This window comes from Chroicocephalus ridibundus, chromosome 2 (genome assembly GCF_963924245.1).
Source record: "Chroicocephalus ridibundus chromosome 2, bChrRid1.1, whole genome shotgun sequence".
In the NCBI taxonomy this organism is placed as follows: Eukaryota; Metazoa; Chordata; class Aves; order Charadriiformes; family Laridae; genus Chroicocephalus; species Chroicocephalus ridibundus.
The window spans coordinates 94,430,149-94,450,765 of NC_086285.1; the positions used below are offsets into that span (position 1 = coordinate 94,430,149).

Here is a 20,617-nt window from a genome sequence, read left to right on the forward strand (position 1 = left end):
AATATTAACGACATCCGATTTCCTTCAGCTTCCTTGTCTTGTCAGGACTGATTTTGATATCAAAAAAGTCTCTCTGAAGCTCTCTCAGTTCTGGAGCACTTAATTGACTGCCTTCAGCTCTGTATCTTATCTGCAGCTGTCCTCTGAGTGGGGTGGTTACAAGGCTTCTCCTCTCTACCAGCCACCAACTTCCCAGGGACCTATAAAAAGCTATTATATTAGGCTTATCTTTTCCTCTATCAATTAAATTGAAATCAAACGAATGGCTGAAAAAATAAATAAACAAACAAATTTTTTTTCAAGAAAATGCAGACAAAGAACACTATCAAATAAACCCCATCTTACATGAAAATCATGTTTAAATCTGGCTTTGCATGGCTACACAAGCTGTTGGCAGAGTATGCTGAAACAAGGGTGTCTGTCCCATCTGAAAGCTGCCACCTGGGAATGCTGAATGGAAACAGAAGAGGGAAGGGATTAACTACAGAGTTTCCTCCTCACAACCGATAAAAACCAAAACAAAGAAATCCTGGACTCCGTGATGTCACTGGGAGCTTTGCCACTGACCTTGCAGAAAGCCAAGTTTTCAGCCTGGCAGAACCTCGTCAGAGCTCAGTTTCATCTCTGTGTTGACAGCCCTGCTTGCTGCCTCCCTCAGCTTGAGCACAACTTTCATGCACCAGGACAAAGCCAAGCCCCAGCAGCACTGCACCTAGAAAAGCTTTGGGATGCTGAGAGCAACTGCATGATACTGCCTAAAAAAATCAACCAAAAAAGCAAACAAGCCTGTCTTCATGTATTACCACCTTGACTTTGTATCATTTCCGATTCTAAAATTGGTCAGAGAGGTCAAGGAAATCTGAGGACACAAGATAAAGTTGGAGCTGCCACACCACAACCTCTTTGGTCACCTCCTCTGAAATAGGAAGGTCAGTGGCATAGTGATAATTGGTGAAATTACCAGCATACAGAGAGGACTCCCTGAGCCAGGGCCTAACAGTTGCTCACTTGACACATGCTGGCACCGTTCTTCCCAAAGAGAAATGCGGACACTAAACCAGTAGCAGACCTAGCATCCTCTCTGATGTTTATCGGACTTTTCCAGCCAAGAAAATCCTGGATGCAGCTTAGAGCAAGGTTCCTCCAAACACCTCTCTTCTGCTAAAAGCGCGACACAAACTGCACCCGAGCAAAGCAGCAAGGCAGGAGAAAAACAGAGAGAAATCTACCAAAGCAAAAGTGAAAGGGACTCGCCTTCCTAGCTGAGTCAGGGGTTTTCCACACTGAATACAGAAGCATAGATGGTGAAAAGAAAGATTTGAAGACAGCATTTCAAGTTTTCAAACTTCAACAAATAATATAGAGTTCCAGTATTTCTGACAAGATCCTCCAGAAAAAAATGCTGCCTTTTATTTTGGAACTAAACCGAAAAAACATGCATATTTTTCCACACTTCCTGAAGCAAAAGTAATAAATATAATGTCCAGTCTAAGGTCTTGTTTATAATGTTGTTTGAGTGCCATGCTTGAAAGATAGGCTATAGCAAAGACGTGCATAAAAGCTTTTTTCCCTCTTGCACCCCCATTTATAGTACTAATTGCAGCAAAAAGTATTACTGGTTTATATAAACAAAACATACTTTTTTCCATAAAATTCTACCTTCAAAAGGTAGACTACTCAAAAGGCCAGGTTAATTAAAAGCCATGTTATTACAAGAACTCTATTTCAAGATTTTGGCAGCTCTCTTTATTTTACTACACCAGACCATGTAAAATCTGACACTTCGTGGGCTATTACAGGCTCATGAGATATCCCAAAACAGTACTGCTGTGCAGTCCACACATTGACAGAACTAAACAAAAGCATTAGTAGATTTCACTACTCAAACTTAAATTTTGGGCTTTGTTTCTTACCAGCGCCGACAAACAAAACTTCCTCCTCTGCAGGCTACCTGGTTCACTCAGGTGTGCCAGAGTACATGTGCCTAATCCCACGCACATCTGCCTACAATGAATCATTAACCCAGTCCTGGAGCAGGAAGGTAAGCAGCAACCAGCCCTAGCCCCATGGACCGTTCATCAGCCTGAGCTGCTGAGTGAACGCTGAACCCAATGGAAAAGCAGGGAGTAGCCAAAACCAGAGCAGGGCGGAGGTCAGGAGGAATTTTGAATAACACAGGCACTGGGACCACCAAGCTTCTTCCCACAGGCCACCACTCACCACTGGACCTTGTGTCCTAAGTCTAATTCTAGCCCTAAAGAAACGACAGTGATGCCATTTGAGTTATTCCTGCGAGCAGACCCCTGCCCTTCAGGCTAAATGCCTCTAAATGAGCACGGGCTACTCACAGCAGTGTGGGAAGGGTGCAACGTTTTGTTGCACTCTCCCTTCAGGGAAACAAATCATCCCACACCCGTGGCTGCTGCACACTGTAACTGAGAAGAGCACAGGCGCGCTTCTCACCTTCACAGGACGCACAGCATGTAAATGCTGCTTTCTGCTTATCCAAATGATACCATGCATATGTATCTGATGTAACAGGAATGTTACTAGGCTATATGCCATTGTTTCTGCTTCTGAGTCAGGGATAATATATGAGAAGTAGGATTAAATACTATATAAATTGCATTCATTATTTAGATTCAGCTACTTCTGTGCAGCATTGCTTTATTTCCTATGCAACTTCTGATACAATACTCCTCTACAGTACTCCAAATAAAGAAGTTATTAGAGCTATCTACTGACTTGGGCATGAGCGAAGTGGGCTCATCGCTCTTTGCTGCTCTATGGAAGGGCATCACCAAATCCTGCTGGCAAAGCTAGGACGCTTCCAACCCAGACTGCAGCCACCCCAGGCCTCCTAGCAGGCTAAGTTCAGCCTCACAACATCAGGAAAAGGGATCAATCAGTGAAGGATGGATCTGTTCAGAAAACTGCGAAACCAAACTTTTTTTCTCCCACACCAGTCGAGTAGGCTATTGTATGCCAATGCAGTAACGGAAGACATAAGAGATCTGTAACCATCTGTGTGTCATCACTGCCCACGTTCAGAGCTAGGGAAAGAGACACTGCAGGCATCTACACACCACAACAGTCTCCTGTTGATGCTACTGTCAATATCAAACCCTTACAAGAGGATGCGCTGTTTTTGACACAGCAGTTGGTCTGCTAGGTCTGTAAGCGTGATAACAGAGCACACTGAAGCTTTTGCCTGGGCTGTGAGCGCCAAAACCCACGTTCCCTGCTATCAAACATCACGTATTCTTTGTGCTTTCTATGAGGCAGCAAATGAATGCCTGGAGGCAGATACCTCCCAACATAAGCAGCAACACAAAAAGTCCCCCCTGAGTGAATCAAACACATATATGCATGCAGGCGCACACATACAGAGATTAGTCAAAATACCATTTGCAAGCAGTCCCGTTTCCTTGTCAATATACAAAGACTTATTAATGCATCAACCTTTTGCCAATTATCCTGAACATGCTGCTGTTAAAAGCGAGCTATACTTTATCACAGATATTCTTGGCCACAGGATTAGGACCAGAGAGATGGGATAGGAAGAGAAGAATGAGAATTTCATTTTACCGGTGCTTCTTCTCTCAAAGTAAATAATGAATTAAAAGTTTAATCTTTCACTGAATACCTGGCATGTTGATAGTCTTGGCAAATGACAACTAAATTAAACATATATGAACGGTGTCACATAACAAGTCTAACCGCTTATTTTTAAACTTGGAAGTGTCTGAACAATTGAAAATATCTGGGTTGGGCTTACAAAGTAATTCCACACACCCTTTTCATGCACTTAGTCTGCATAGCTGGTAGTAATAGAAGTCACTGAAAAGAAAGAAGAAATCTGAAAGCAAAAAACGAAAAGCTTCCTATACTCATGACATTAATGAGAAAACAGTACGTAGCTCAATATTGTTTTTATTCCTGCTGCAGAAAAGGACGGGACAGACTCAGGATGGGAAAAAACTGTGTATGCTATCAGTGCTAGCATGAAAAAAACACTTCATAAAAATAAAATAGCCTAACTTTAACCTCACTTAGCAGTCTGTCCCTTGAATTAGCAAACTTACACCCTCAAAGAACTGGTGTCAAGTAGACAAGCAGTGTGCTTTTGCATTTTAATTATGCATATACATACAAAAAGGGAATTTCTGTCAATCCTTAAACATCTTCACTATTGAGAGAAGAAACAACTCCTGTTAACAGAAATCTTGTTCTGTTTTCATTTGATATTATTTAACTAGTAACTTCTACAGCTAACTAACCACTGTGCAGTTTCTCCTTCAGACAGCCTGAAGAAAAGCCACAGACATACGCAGCCCAAACATGGCTACCCATTTCCAAGTATTTTCCTAGATATTTCCTTGATGCAAATGGGAGGGGCGGAGGGGAAGAGTATTTAAAGGACACGTATACAGGCCTGCCCATGTAACCAGAAAGGTAAATCTTCCTCCCAGTGCCCGACCCACAGCAGCCAGCTGGGCTCAGGCCGGCCCCAGAGGCAGCGCAGGGGCTGGGGGCAGCCATTTCTTCCCGCTGCCCCTTCCTCCTCACCTGTCTCCTCCACCGGCTGCCATCCCTCCAGGCCGCTACCAGCTCAGCCATGGTGCCTCCTGCGGCGGGTTGGTCGTAGCCAGCTGGAATCAGCTGTGTCCGGCTCGGGGCAGCCCCGGCCCTGCAGGCCCCACCCCAACACCTTGCCAGTTATGCACAGTATAGTTAATAATTAGCGCCATTGGCTAAAATGAAGAAGCAGAGAAGAAGCTTTATTTGCCATTTGGCTTCTCCAGTCAAGGCAAGTCGCCCAGGAACCTGCAGATGAGGCACAAGTAGAGGCTGTGGGACAGTGAGGTCCCATCCGTTTCTCTGCCGCAGAGGAATAACCTCCATAACCCTCCATAACCCAGGCAGATCCCTCCAGCTCATCCAGTTTCTCCTTCTCTGGCAACAGAGATACCACAGCAAAGTGCCCAGACACTGTGGAAGTGGAGAGCAAACAGAGATGAAGAGAGAAGCAAGGTTTCCTGACGGTGTGCCCCATGATCTACCAACAGGCCAGCCCGCAGCACCTGGGCTGCGGAGACCCACACGTGGCTGAAACGTCACACTGTGTGCAAGAACCCGAACCTGATCTAGTTGAAGATATCCCTGCTTACTGCAGGGGGGTTGGACTAGATAACCTTAAAAGGTCCCCTCCAACTCAATACATTCCGTGATTCTATGATTCTAAGAAGCCTTGCACGAAACAATTCAGCCTGTGGCTACAGAAAAACACACTCCAACAGTGGCAGCTGAAGCCAACATCAGCAGATCCCACTGTTCATGCCGAGCCCAAGAAGGCTATGCAGTAAAAATAATGCAAAACTCTTAGGGCCAGTTCATCTCTGCCCCTGAGCCACAGAGTTCATAGAATCATAGGATGGTTTGGGTTGGAAGGGACCTTTTAAGGTCATCTAGTTCCAACCCCCCTGCCATGGGCAGGGACACCTCCCACTAGACCAGGTCACTCAAAGCCCCATCCAGCCTGGCCTTGAACACTTCCAGAGATGGGGCAGCCACAGCTTCCCTGGGCAACCTGTTCCAGTGCCTCACCAGCCTGGGAGTAAAGAACTTCTTCCTAATATCTAATCTAAATCCCCCCTCTTTCAGTTTAAAACCATTACCCCTCATCCTATCACTACACTTCCTGATAAAGAGTCCCTACCCATCCTTCCTGTAGGCCCCCTTTAGGTACTGGAAGGCCGCTATAAGGTTTCCCTCGAGCCTTCTCTTCTCCAGGCTGAACAACCCAACTCTCTCAGCCTGCCTTCATAGGAGAGGTGCTCCAGCCCTCTGATCGTCTTCGTGGTCCTCCTCTGGACCTGCTCCAACAGGTCTGACTTCACTCCATGTCAAATGCGGTATGTGCTTTATGAAACTACACAAGAAAACTATGAAGGCCAATGACAAGCTTCACTTGCATCAAAAAGGTGGCAGAATTCCTTGTTCTAAGGCCACCATTGTGGGATGACACACTGCCTCGGGATTTTGACAAGAGGACTTCAGTCTTATCTGTGTCCTGCAGCTCTGGCTGGCACTACACCTACAGAGGCACTATCAATACAGAATCTCCAATTATTTCAAGAAAAATGAAGTTACGTTTCTTTTTTGCCCTCATTTTGCCCCCCACTCACTCAGATCTAGCACACTAAGTGATACAGAAATGTGTTACTTGTAAGTGATGAATACACAAACTTTTACCAAACTCTGAAAGTCTACCATTCAAACAAGCTAGACCCCTTCTTTAATTAAAATGAACTTTCATGAATACAGAGATGGAATAAACCACCCAAGCATCCAGTAAAATCAAATATATAAAGAAGTAAGTGTATCAGCAGCAGTTTCTGAACGCCAATTCAGGGAATGCTACTTCAGTGCCAAACGCTGAAGCAAAGCAACTGCAGCTTCCTCTTACAGCCACACAGCACAGGGATGCAGCAACACACCTGGATGCTGGCAGACAGGCTCTGGATACTGCCCAAACTACAAAACCCCACCCTCGCATTTTTACTTCAGGTTTTCGATTACCTCGTTACTGAATACATGCCAGTAAACCGAGGATTGCAAGCGTTAAAACACTAACTTCTCACGGGGGTTAAGTCAGCAGCAATGGTCTTAAAAACAAAGAGCCAAATTCTGATATTCTCACTGAACTCAGGACCTTCAAAAACATGACACTGTTTAAAAAAATAGCAACTCATGACGGAGATCTACCTGTCACTCTTAGTAAGACACCTGTACTCCTGCAGACATCCTTCTGCTCGTACCCTCGCCCCCTCTTCTGAGCCCAAAGAGAGCTATGGTGGCTGGAACCCCGCTTTCCGAGTCCAAGAGTGTTTCCTGATCGTTTGCTGTGGCCACCCGTTGGCAAAATGGGTGTGTAAAACCCCATCGAGGAGTATATGTCTCTATTTAAATGACTCACATTTATAGCATTGCTGCTGTTTTCCGAGCTTTAAAACCGGTTACGTTTCGCTTGGAAGGGAAGATAAGGAGAAGGGCGATTCATATTAATACTGAACACTTGTCTCTCGATGCTGGTAAATATTTTTAAGGACTCGTCAATTCTGTCCGGTGTTTGACCGCAGCTTTAAGCGCGCACAGTCACAGGGCCAGCGAGGCCATGGGCCGCCCGGGGGAGCTCTGCCACCCCGGCACCACCACCAGCAGCCAAGCCAGGCTTCCCTCCCTCCACCTGAACTCCAAGCCAGGCGGCGGCGGGCTGGCAGCAGCTGCTCATACCCCGCGCTATTCCAGCGTTTTTTCGGAGGGGACGCTCCGACTCCTGTTCTTTTAAACGCTATTTTTAGCTACTGCTGCCTCTTTATTGTTCACCGTGAAAAACAAACGCAAGAGCCAAAAGAGAAATCCCCTTTCCTTTGGCAAAACTCTGATAATTACACCATCGTTAGAGAACGAGCTTACTCGAATCACAAAAGGCAAACAGCTAACTGTATTGGCCAGAGGGGCAACAACAACAGTCTGGCTGATTTTGTAACAATCCTTACAGAAATAAAATTGATAAATGTTTAGTTCCCTTAGCATGTGAATCAGAATAGTCCATTACATTACTGGAGTACCCCGAACTTAACCGAGGAAATAATCGGCTCCTGTGATCTCTTTAACATACACATGCTGTTACCAAACTTTATTTTTGACCAAAATGTTTGTGTGTCAAACTAACAGTGAAATTGAGAGCTTTCATTTCTTTTCATATTCAAAAAAATAATCATATGAAATTTATTAAAGGAAACTACATATAAGGCATGGAGATTTAAAACTGTTTCCAGGTGTCACTACACCAACAGAACTAAAAATGTATGTGATTAAAAAATGTGACTATGTATGAAACGTATTTATAGCATTTCATTATTACTTAAAGAACTGGAAACCAGTGTTGATTTTTTATGATCATTTCCTGATTGTACAGCAAACTCAAGACACAATAACAGCAACGTTACCCCTCTAAAATCTAGCAGCCTGGGACAGAATAGTAGCACATGAATCACATCTTTGGGATAGAAAGCATCAGGAGAAAAAGAAAGAATATGAAAGCTCTATTTGTACAAACTGAAAAAAGAGGAAAAATTAACTTGCAGGAGCAAAGACAATAAAAATGAAAGAAAGAGACAGAAAGAAAGAGAAGGAAGAGACAGACATATGGCCTGCCAGATCTATCGTCTCTTGTCAACAGCTGGTAAGAAGCTATGCTTAAAAAGAATGGTGGAGTACAACAAAAGTAAAAAAATGATAAAAGGATGAAAAAGCCTAAACCCAGTTGGGAAACAAGGAGGAGGAAATAGGTCCCTTCTTCTGAAAACATTCATTATTTTGCATTATACTCACTCTCATCGTACTTTACTTCTATTACATTACCTGTGTCCTAATAAGGAGTAACATGTTACATTTTCAGCAAAATTTGTAGCCACTAGTAACAGGTAGGCAAGCTATCCCTTTTTGTAAGATGGAAATTGAGAAAGAGTGGGGAGCAAGTGCCCCCCACTCCTCGCCCTCCAAAAATCAACAGCGGGGCTGCCAGAAGAATTTGGTGCACAAACTACTAGATTTTGCTGTTTTGCCCCCACAGGGGGATTAAGAGTTGGGGTTTTCTGAACCTAACCTCTTACAAATATTTTCCTTAGCCAATACTAAGAAATCTGTCATTCTGCCACTTGGCCCTCAGTTTACAACAACTCACTTTTATGTTTTTACGAATGGAAGTGACACTCTATACAGACTTAACCAGAGGCTGTTTAAAGTGCCATGCTTTCCAGCTGAAAAGAGTCTGCAGAGAAACCTAGTACTGCCAGATACCCAGTGTATCTGTTCTTTTTTTTCTGTAGTCTGCTGAAAGCTAATCTTCAGTATCACAAGTAAGCCATTGTGTGCAAAAAAAAAAAAAAAAAAGACCACTGTCTCTACTCCTGTTGCATACACAACAACTATTCTACAGTACCCCATTTTGGGGCAAGAAAGAAAAGCAGAAGCAGTTTTTTTTTACAGCCAATATAATGGGATTATGCATCATAGGACACATCCATTTCATGTTGCTGAGAATAAGAAATTGATGAATTAAAAAAAGACTTTTTAAGCATAATCAACTTTCTGGCTATTAATATTTTTGTGGAAAGTGCTCACCAGTAGAAAAATGCCTAATATTGCATCAGTCATTCTACGCTTAGATCCAGATCCTGAAGCAGTGGTTGCTTGTTTTTCTGTACATCAACTTAACTCATCTCCGGTTTAATTCTTGATTAGATATCCTGAACTTATTTTCTGTTCCATTCTCTATAGTGGGACATCCTGGCAGCATCGTAATTCATGATTTCTCATGATCTCTCCATCTGATGCCAACTATCACAGAAAACTAACAGAATACTCAAGTTTGAACATGAGCTTCAAAGCAGAGGAAAAAACCATGCATTTATGGATACCCTAAAACAAACTGCTCTTTCCCACTCTACTGTCAGATCTCACATGTAACAAAACTTTAAAAATTGCACCAGCAGAGGAGCTGAAAGATGGACTCATAGAAGGAAAGAGATACGACATCTGTCTGAGATTAGAAGTAATTGTTCTCACCAGCTACAGCAGTGGTGCAGATCAGTTTCTGAAACACTCAAATGCAAAATGAATTTAGTCTGAGTCAGCTTGAAAACTGAAGAACGCTGTTGGCATGTTGCAGTATTGGTTAAAAAAGGCAGCAATTGTTTTTTAATAGTAACAGCCAGACTTCTTTTAGCTATTGGATTGCAAGTTCCCAAAGAAAGCACATAGCAGTTGAAAAACATGCAAGTCCCCAAGAACAACCTATGCTAAAACAAGCATTCCCAGATCACAATGAGGTAATGGATGAGCTATTACTGACAGCCAAAAAGGAATCCCACTGAAGTATGTTTTCAATATATTTGGTACCATTACAAATTTATTCTAGGAAAGCCACTGACATTCTGCTGTAGGCAGAGCAACCTTGGTCCTATTAGTCTGATTTAATTCCTGGAAGTGAGCTTCACATTCCCTCCCATTACCAGTGTGGTCTTAGACTAAATACAGAACACTACCACTTTATAAATTCTCCTGAAGTTTGTGTCTAAATAGAAAGTTTATAGTCCTCAGCTGTCATAATCTCCAAGACAATGTGTACTACTTCTGTATTTTATGACAAAAATTTGGCATTAAGAAAGGACGGACAACTCAATATCAAACATTACTAAACAGCTGTCACGCAAAACAAAACATGTATTTTGTTTTCTCCAACTGAAAAAAACACGCCTAGAAAAGTTAATGAAATGGTATTTATTTATGTTGTCTGATAAGAAGATTGAACATCAAAAAATAAAATCCCTAACTTTTCATAGCAGTGTCACTAACAGATGCCGGACAAAAAATTGTCCCGTTTTGTGTTAGCGGATGGTCTCCTGCGCTAACTATCCATGTGCTTTCACCTCTGGTCAAATCAAGACTGGCAAATGACACCTTCTCTAAAGTCTCTGCTTTCAACTACTCTTTTCAGTCAAATCAAAATCCCACGTACTTTGTGGATCTAAGACGTACAAAGCACATGAGTAGTTATTATAAGCAGCAGCCCGCTTTTGAACACCGCCCTTTGTGCCCTCACCACTGTATTTCAGTACAAACCTACAAGTTAGCATCTGTACCTCGTACAAAAAGCAATATGAATCTGAAAACTGAAAATCACAACTGAATTGTGCATGAAAAAACAGAAGGACAGGTCTCCTTCTCATGTTTTCTTGGGTGTATCGCTGTATATGTTTCTTCAAATATAAAATCCAGACAGTTATGCCACCTTTCTTTTCTAAAATGACCCATATGAGGTGGTGTATTTATGCTGCATTCTCTATAATGGTATTTTTATTTTCAGGTAGATACAGTACACCACGTGATCTACCTGGGGAGAGTTTTGCCTGAAATCATTCCAAACAGCAGCTGAATTCAAACTGCTAAAGTATCGTTCCTCCTTCATTCATCCTCCCAGGGCAATGAAAGAGAAACCATTTCCGTAGCGGGACCAGAGCCCCACTTTGTTTTTCTTGATCTTGGATTTATATTCGTAGCTGATCATCAATGAGTCTTTGGTAGCTAAATCACAACAGCTCCTCTGTCTGCAGTCAGCAAGGATATGAAAGGGAAATGACCGCCCCCTAAAAAAAAAAGAAAAAAGAAAGAAAAAAGGAACCCTCTCCCAGAGCCAAACCTCAGTTTACACAGCATGAAGCAATCTCTCCACAAGCTGGCTTCTCTTCTGGGCAGGTTTCACAGGATCGCGGTGCCACAGAAATGCACAGGATCTGCCTTGTTTATGCCATGTTCCTCTCGAAGCCTGCTCACACCCTCCCCTCTGAAGTGGGTTTGTACGTGGCAACACCTGTGTTATCTTAGAAACATTTTGGCCAAGAATAATGCTGCACACAGGAGCAGACTCTTTTTACACCTGCCTGCTGAGCAGAGGGGCACGTAACCCGCCCCGAGTGGTTTGGAGTCAGCATCGATGGGCTTTCCTATAAAGCAATGGAGTCAAAGCAGTAACTTGGCAGGGCGGGACGTGCCAGAAACTCAGCTCAGCAAAAAAAAAGCAGGACGGAGGCTTGAGAGGTAAGTGTAGCCGACAGGAGAAACACGATGGATGAGGCAGACTTGAAAGGGTATGAAATGTGTTGGGGGGAGCAGGGGAGGAGGAGAAATGCTACATCGTACAGGATCTGTGTTAAAACACGCAGTGAAACGGGTACACCACTGAAACACCTTCAAGGAGGGAACATCTGCAGAGGCTCCCATACCAATCGGAGGCTTACGTTGCCTTTTAATGAGCATTTCTTAATACCCTTCCTCCTCACCAAGGCCTGTCAGGCCTCCGTGCTCTTTGTCCTATGCTGCAGAAACCCAAACAGAACTCAAACCACTCTGAGGTGGCATGAAACCTCCTTTTTTTTTTACTTCAGTCTTCAACACCTCCATTCACACATGTTAACAAACCATGAGGATTTTGTCTGAATGCTTAAACTGTATTTCCCAACAACTGGATCTGTTGGAGAAATCCACTGCAATTTCCAACATCAATGAGCAACAGATTTCCGTTGCTCATCTGTTATAGATGTCTACTGCATGGTCAGGTTCTAGGAGAATACTATAATGAAAGGAATAAATAAACCAAAAGACACACAGCATGAGCGACTGTTCCTCCTTTCTGATGGCAGTGGCAGACTGGAGTGACTTTTGCTCGTTATTGTTGTATTTTAATTTAGCCTTGCAGTCCCAGAACTGTGTAATAAAACTGCATCATCCACACACCCCATCCACCACCAGCAAGATGCAGCGCAGGCACAGGAACAGCCTCTCTGTGCAGGACCTGGGTTCACAGAGTTGGGGCATCTGCTGTTGCGCCTGCGTTTGCAGATTTTACCTGTCCCAGGAACAGGGCTGACACCATTTCTGAGTCCAGGCCTTGTGTAGCAATTCTAATTTGCAAAGAAGTTCTAAAAAATATGTTAGGGCATACACTAAGGGAAAATATTTCCCACTGCAAAGCCAACGCAAAGGGTTTGCTGAAAAAAATGATTGGTATATAAGTTTACATGTACAAATAAAGCTTTCCAAGGGGCTGCTCTAACTTGTAGCTGAAGTATTTTAGCTTATGCAGCAGCTCAGGAACTAGAATAAGGATAAAGGAGGCATCAAACCACAGATTCACTATGATTTCTGCGCTGTTTCTCTCCCAGAAAGTGCAGCACTGAAGCAGCCCCCAGGTCTTTACATAAAACTCCACCGAGAGACTTTACTTCAGTCAGCCACTTCCAAGGAGCAGTCTGTTTCAACCACAATTTCAAAGGATATAAAATTTGACAGAATATGGCTGCGTACACCTGGGTAAACAGTTTAATCCCAAGTCCTGTTTAAGCTTATGCCTGCGTGATCTTAAAAGGTCTGCTCTGCAGACTCCTTAACTGACCTCGCTGGCTCTTGTACACAACCCAAACTCTGGGTTGAAGACCAAAGCCTCAGACTGAAGAGCCAGACCTTCCAGGCTAGCTCCTACAATCCCCAGAGATGTTTAATTATGATAAATTACATAAAATTTCTCTGCATTAATAGTGCTTTTTTAAATTACTATATAATTTATATTAAAATGCTGTATTAAAGCTTCACATCACTTAAACCTGACTACTAGCCTTAAATCACTAATTTAGACTGAAATACGCCTGGTTTACTCCTTATATAAATTAGCAAAGAGTGAAGCTTATGAGTTGGTTTCTTCCCTATACAGGCAATTGACAACACTCTGCTGCAAAATTACATGGGGATGATCCAGGGCTTTACAGATCATTCATGATGTTGTTATCACAGATCATCCATGAAATTAGGAAGCAATAGAAAATGATGCACACTGGTACAAACAAGTTGAGGAGAATTTGACCAAATGAGTCCTGAATATCTAAGTCCTGTTTCTGAAGAAAACATAATTGTTCGAGAAGGTATTAAGGTACATTGGAGATGTGCTGCCTTCAGGAAAGCAAGCAGAATCAAATTAAATTCTGTAATACAAAGAGTCTCACATGCAGAAACCATGCAGTGCATTCTCATATTCAGATACGACATTAAACATTGGAAATGAAAAAAACAGACACTACCCAAAGCTTCAAAACTAACATGCCAGGTACAAGACAGGAGATACAAATCAATGCAGCAATGAGTATATTAATAACTACATGATTTTACAGACAGTAATGCAAAGGTAATTTTTGTTTTGGCTTAAAGCATGGAAGTATATATATAAAGAAAACTGCATAAAACTGTCATTTGGAAAACTACTGCAAGGTGAAATTACACAGAGCAAACTGCCTAGCATGTACAACTGTACACAGAAACAGCCTAACAGCTCTCCAAGCATTAGTGTCACCCTGAAGAATCTTCTTTGCTAGTGACAAAGGCTCAGAGTAAACTGCTGTATGGGGGAGACAATAATTTATTCTAAAAAAAAAAAAAAAAAAAAAGAAAGAGCATTAGATAAAAACAAACAAAAAAAACCCACAACAAAAAAGACCCCCAAAAAACCAAATCCCAGACAGCAAACTTGTAGCTGCTCTTGGCCTGGTGATCACAAAGAACTGCCGAACTCTCTCCCTTCTCCATCCCACCTGCTTCACAGCAGACAGCGGTCTCATCCAGCACATCAGCTATGCAGCAGAACATTTTGAATCCGCACTAGAATGGGGTGTATTGTCTCGAGGATTTACACCAAACTAGTCTGTTTTTCCATTAACGCTAAATTACTGTCATGTGTACAAAGATGGAAAAGCAATTCCTCACAAAAGGCAACTGAACAGTCACGCTTCTTAATTTCCCCGTAAAAAAGCTACCGGAGAGTAATGTGGGTTTTTTTTTCCCCTCCCAAAATAAAACCACCCCCATGCACGTACTTGGAACTGAGTAACACTATAAGGTCTTCACACATATGCACTAGTCTACCATAGACATTAACGTGTTAATTAAAACTCAATAATGTTATGTGTGTATACACATACACACACAAAACCCAAGCAATATCTCCACCTTTTTCTGACAAGTTATAGAACTCAACATTTTTCCGTATTTAGATTAATATAAATAGCCACTACACAATCCAAAACTGGTTATGCTTTTTTTTTTTTTCTTGGGCTTCTGTACTCCCACAGAAACCCACTTACTTCAACACATTCCCTCTCTTTCAGACAGATGCTTAATTCTTCAAGGAAAAGGTGGGAAGATCTAGTCTAGTTGCCAGGTTATTTAGCAGAAAAGGATTCTCAAATGAAAACAGTTGTTCGAAAGTTTCTTCTTCATCCTCTCCAGAATAGGAAAGTCTCGAACCGGAGATCCAGCTTGTCGCCCCTCTGGAACAGCTGAGAGGCTCGTGTCTAGAAGGGGGCTCCTGTCAGAATCATCTTTATGACCTGAGGAGCCTTTCCTGACATCTTAACCGAAAACCTTGCTGCCGGCCCCCCAAAGCCTTAACTTTAGCCTGACCTTCAGTCAGCTCCTGGCACTGGAGTGGAAATGCCAGAGGAGGAGAGCTGAACAAGATACAGTACCTTCATACGTTAAATCACTGTTGTGTGGGTGTACAGACATGAGTTTGCAAGGGGTTCATTTGGGGGGGGGGGGGCGGGGCTGGTGGGTTTTTTTGGGGGGCGGAGGGGGATGGGGTATGTGTGTGTGTTTGGTTTTGGGGGATTTTAAATCATAGTCACTATCTCAGAATACCACAAACTCACTTTGTTGAGTATAATTCTGCCAACGACAAGGTTGTCACCAGTAGAGTCACAGTAGTCAGCTGCAAGGCTTTTTTCCTCTCCACAACAATGCATTTTTTCCTGCCTAACAAATAAATCACAAAACCTTTTGGTGAAAACTAGGGCCCTAGTATGCATAGACCATCTTTCTATCCGTCTGTATCATTTTTGTACCTATTTAGACTAGAAAATTTAATCATTTTCACCAAATTGATAAGCTTAAAAAAACCCACAAACATGTTTTTCAGTGTGGGGAAATGGTGACTTGTAGATGCACACACATTGGCTTAAGGAATAAAGAAATATATTGGTTTTCAATGTAAAGTAAAGCTGGGCACATGCCCCTCGTCATGGCTGAGTCCACAGTATTGCAGTGGGAAAGCTGTGGTGGGGCTGGGGGGCACGAAGAGAGCAGATTGCAGGCAAACCACACCGAGTATTTGGATAGATTTCAAAGCATGTATTAGCAAGAGACTTCGGCAAATGAAAGTTTCATCTCCCAAATAAACAGGACTTTTCTGACAGCTCTTTTACTTTTTTTCCACCCCCCCTGCTGATCTTTTATTTATTCAGATTCTCCTGCTTGGCTACCACTTAACACACATCACTTAGTAATCATCATTATTCAGTCACGATTTAGGGTCTCACCCAGTCATGATCTGATCTATTTCTGCCTGCAAGCAATGGTCGATACCTATTTATGTTAAAGGTGGAAATAGAACATAACCCTGGGATTACTAATGATGCCCTTATAACATTATTTGCTTTTCCACAGGTCTTTCGGTGTTTTTTACTTAACTCGGTAACTAAAATATTGCCAACAATCTCCTTGCACTTGCACTCCTTTTCCGACTTCACACCTTAATAAAAAATGCCGCACAATAATAACAATTTATAAACGCAGCCTGTACTTTCAACGAAAACAAGTTGCCAGTCACTCCACAAATAAAAATCCTCATGGCTCCACGACTTTCCTTTGAGTCATGAGTAAAGAGCAACTAGATGCTAGAAACTCTGAATAACCCACACACCCACGCTACATGCGCCCAAAGAAGATCATTTCCCAGCAGACATTTGTGGACTCGTTACTAACGATCCAGCTGCTAATTTAGCATCTGCTCTTGTTCTCAGGTTACCAGCAGGTCCCTCCCTACCCCTCAACCCTGCTCTGAATGGGTCGTACTCACGCACGGCTTTGCTTCTTTAAAATACACTGGTATATTTAGCAACAGTAAGCGACTTTACACGCTAAGGAGGAGGCATGGTTCAGATTAAGTAGGAAAATAAAACTCAATCAAATTAATCAAAAGCAGGCTTCACGGAACAAAAGTCTTTTTGATTTGGTCACTTCAGGTAAGATTTGAAAGAGGGGAAAAAAAGTTTTGTATATTATAACATAATCCAGGGAGGGAAGAAAGTATCATACTTTCCCCTCCCCTTGCTCTAAAAGGCAACTTGCTGTAGTTTATTTAAACTAGAATTTCTTCACTACAACACCAAAACATGCAAGATATGCTATGGTTTTTTTGCTGTATAAAGTGAAAAATTTCGTATTTTCACAAGTGTATTTTTTTAGAACTGAATTCAGACATTAAAACACTACTTTCAGCTTCGCTGGAAAATGAAACTGCCACCAGTAAAGAAAAGTTCTGAACTTCCGCTCAAGCCTAAGCCAGTTTTGCAGATGAAAAAGACCTTGCTCTTTGTATATTACATTTAATTTCATTACTAAAACTGAACTTCCAGACTTATATAAGGGTATCATAAAGTTACACAACATTCACTTGTTTTGATTATTAATGTTTGGAGACGGGCTGAAAAAAAATTAATGTACTATGTGCACACAAATTCAGCACTTCGTGACAAAAATAATTTAATGCAATGAAGTATTAAATGCTATTTAAAAGGGAAAACATTTTTCACTGTAAAAAAACCTGGGCATTATCACCTACTCAGTTCTCTCATTTAAGTGTTCATTGAAATACTGGCCTACTAGAATACATTTCTTTATGAAAACTAATGAAGATGGCACATTATGAGTTACAGACTGATTTAAGCACAGAGACATACTCAGACATAATAAATGAATTGATGCCAATATTTAGATCTGTAACCAGAGGTCATATGGCTCATTATCAATTTTATGTAATTACAAAGGTGTGTATCGGAATACACTCATAACGTATAAGCTTGAAAAGAGCTAGAATCAGACTAAGTGAGAACAAAAAGGAATTATATTCTTACCTAAATCCTACCTATAAGCCTAAATCTAGTTTTTAAGTGCTTCTTCTAACAACACTGCTTGTAAAATTTACATCTAATAATGTAAAACTTTACGATTATTACTATACCTATACAGGTTAACTTGTAATTTTTTGAACACATTTTCCCCCTCTTTTTTCCACAGCACAGGGACCCCCGGTGAGAAAAGACAGCAGAGCCAACTGAAAGATGTCAGGGGAAAAAAAAAAAACAAAAAAAAAAACAAAAAAAAAAAACAAGCAGCTTGAGGAAAGCAAGTTACATAGCTGTGTCCTTCTAAACCTTTCCTTGATTATATATGCCCAGCCGTGTCTTTACATGCACTCCCTGGGTCTGCTGGGCTGGGGACTTTCTGGGCCAATGTCAGCAGTAAGGGCACCATTTGAGGCATCAAAGCACTGTTGAAGCCCACCTGGGGAGTCACAGCTCTGTCAAGAGCTAGGGGTTTGCGAATGAGACCTGGAAGGACCAAAGAGCAGGAGACGAGCAGAACACGGCCATCAGACAGCAAGTCATGCCAGAGGGAGCTCCTTGCAATGCTTTTATAATGCAGCCCCAAGCAGTGATAACTTTTACTCCAGATACAAATTCAAGTATGCGATTCTCCTCTTCTGTCATGCCACAAAATTAGAAACTTGGAGAGAATTAAATATATAAAAACAACAAAAAAAAAGGCTAAAAGGAATAAACTTCACTATGACAGGACAGTTTCATTTTTTCCAAGTGTTTTCTCCAAGCAAGCTCTATTTATTCTGAGCTCCCAGGGATGTACTTTCAGATAATCTTAATAAAACCATGAAGACCTGAACTCCACCACTTGTGAAATCTGCAGGCACCACTGCCAAACCACAGAAACACACTGATCGTGCCTTGTAAGCACCGAGCAATACAGGCCAATACAGAATTTCAGGCAATTTTGAGCCTGCATCAGATGTCAACATGCCTGTGCAGCAATAAAATCAGATATCCCTCAGTCCTCATCTTCCACAAGGTCTTTAAGGAACAAAAGCCACCTCCCAGATTTTGTTTCTATTCACAGTACCACCTCCCAAAATAAGGGGAATTTCACTGGGGAACACTTAGTTTCCCCACATACAGAAAATTTTAAAATCTATAAGCTTGCATGGTCTGTCAGATCGTTATCCTCATAAACCCACCCATGACTGCAACATTTGCTCGATGTAAATAGATTGCAGAACAATTCTGGAAAGAACAGCACAGCTGTACGACACAGTGGACATGCTGGATGCAGAAGCAAGGTCCCATACGGTAGCATTTATTACCAATATTAGTCAACACACATTGCTCAAAGAACAGCTTTTAATCTTCCACCTGCAACTCCGTGAGAAACACAAACACGTTAATTCAGAAACAGGATGCAATTTTCAAAGAATCCTGAAATAGTCACACGTTTGCTTTTAAATGCTGAGAGAGCCTACCAAACCAGTAGGGTCAAAGAAGAATCTCTTTCTTTCTATGAGCAGTACACCAGATCAGTGCCACATGCTCATTCTCTACCCATTGGTACAAAGCCCTGCTGCTGAGGCCACCTGCATGCAAGGACTTAGTGCCGCGTAGGAAGCATTGATACCTTAAACCTTCCTGACTCCACTCCCGAGCAGTTGCACACATACTTACTCACCAACATCATGCAAAGCAGCCTCCAAAACAGCTCCTGCGCGGACCTCTCGATGCTTATATCATTTAATTCTGACGAACTGAGGTCTTTTCTGTGATAAGCGCTATGGAACACATCACAGGCTCCTCAGAAGGCTCAAAAGGAACATGAAGTCTCCAATTCACCTAGTTGTCTGAATTTCCTAAGAAAATTTGTCTGGTTGCTGGAAGATAAGACAATGCTATTTTTACTCTCTTAACTGCATCACTGTAATACAATTGAATGCCACTGAACTTACTGTTTTTCTTTCTATAGGTGGTGATGGTATCCTTAGTAAAAGGAAAAAGCAGCACAGAAAATTGAGAAAAGTCTCTCTAGGGAGTTTTAAGGTTTTAACCTTAAATAATGCTTGGTGAAAGCAATTTAATGCAGGAAAACCCCCATTGCTGATTTGGGGTTTTGTCTTCAAATAAACAATGCTTATGAAAGATTTATAAATATTTGAATACTGTTGCACAGGTATAGCCAGGTGCTAAACAGGACATGAGGGGTTTCTCTGCAATCTGAGCTTTCACATTATGTTTTCCCAAGTAACTCTGCCTACCCCCCTCCTGGCCAAGCTGGGAAGAAAAATTCAGCCTCCATGCTAGTGACACATTCGTTACCATCTGCTCTGGAAAAAAAAAGACACAGCATAGGCTAGACTATTTCTCCGAGATTAATCAAAAGGCTGAAGTATAAAAGATAACCTACAAAAGAGAAGCAAGAGAATATATTTCCCCTTTTCAACTATTTGGGTCACACACTTGAAGGGTTGATCTGTAGCAGAGGCTGACGTGCACGTCCTCTCTAATGACGGCAGAACAGAGCTCTGCCCCCAGTCATTGTACCCGGCCTCCTATTCAAATTTGGCACCTAAGTTTCGCACACAGTCTACTTACATGAAGACAGCTTAATATTTTATATACAGCACCGAGTTGTTTGTCCTGCAACAATACAGGTAAGTGGGAATTTATATTAAAAAATAACGAGTGAAAACCGTTCATACATACACCACTTTTTTGAAAAGTTAATTCTCCCACCCCACCAAAAAAAAAAAAAAAAAAAATTCAGCACTGCCGATTTCTTTCCAGGTAAATTTAAGCTAAACTGTAAAATATGAAGTAGTTTAAGAACATTTCCCCCCTGCCCCCCCCGCATCAGTTCAATACTAAAATGAATTTTAAAATCTTAAATTATTCTCAGGTAGCAAATTAGTATATAAATAATTGGCAATGCACCGCAAGCAACATTTCTTTTCAAGTAACTCCTTATGAAAATGAAGCAGCACGGGGAATTTACGGTGCTTTTCATGGCAAGAAACCCACGGTATCTGTATAAACAGGTTTTATACTTC

General features: G+C 41.8%; 1 protein-coding gene across 10 annotated transcripts in view; it reads right to left on the reverse strand.

Annotated features, from left to right (window-relative positions):
• The window catches only part of COBL (cordon-bleu WH2 repeat protein), a 164,113-nt gene that overhangs the window by 132,036 nt on the left and 11,460 nt on the right, over positions 1–20,617 (reverse strand). The window lies entirely within an intron of this gene.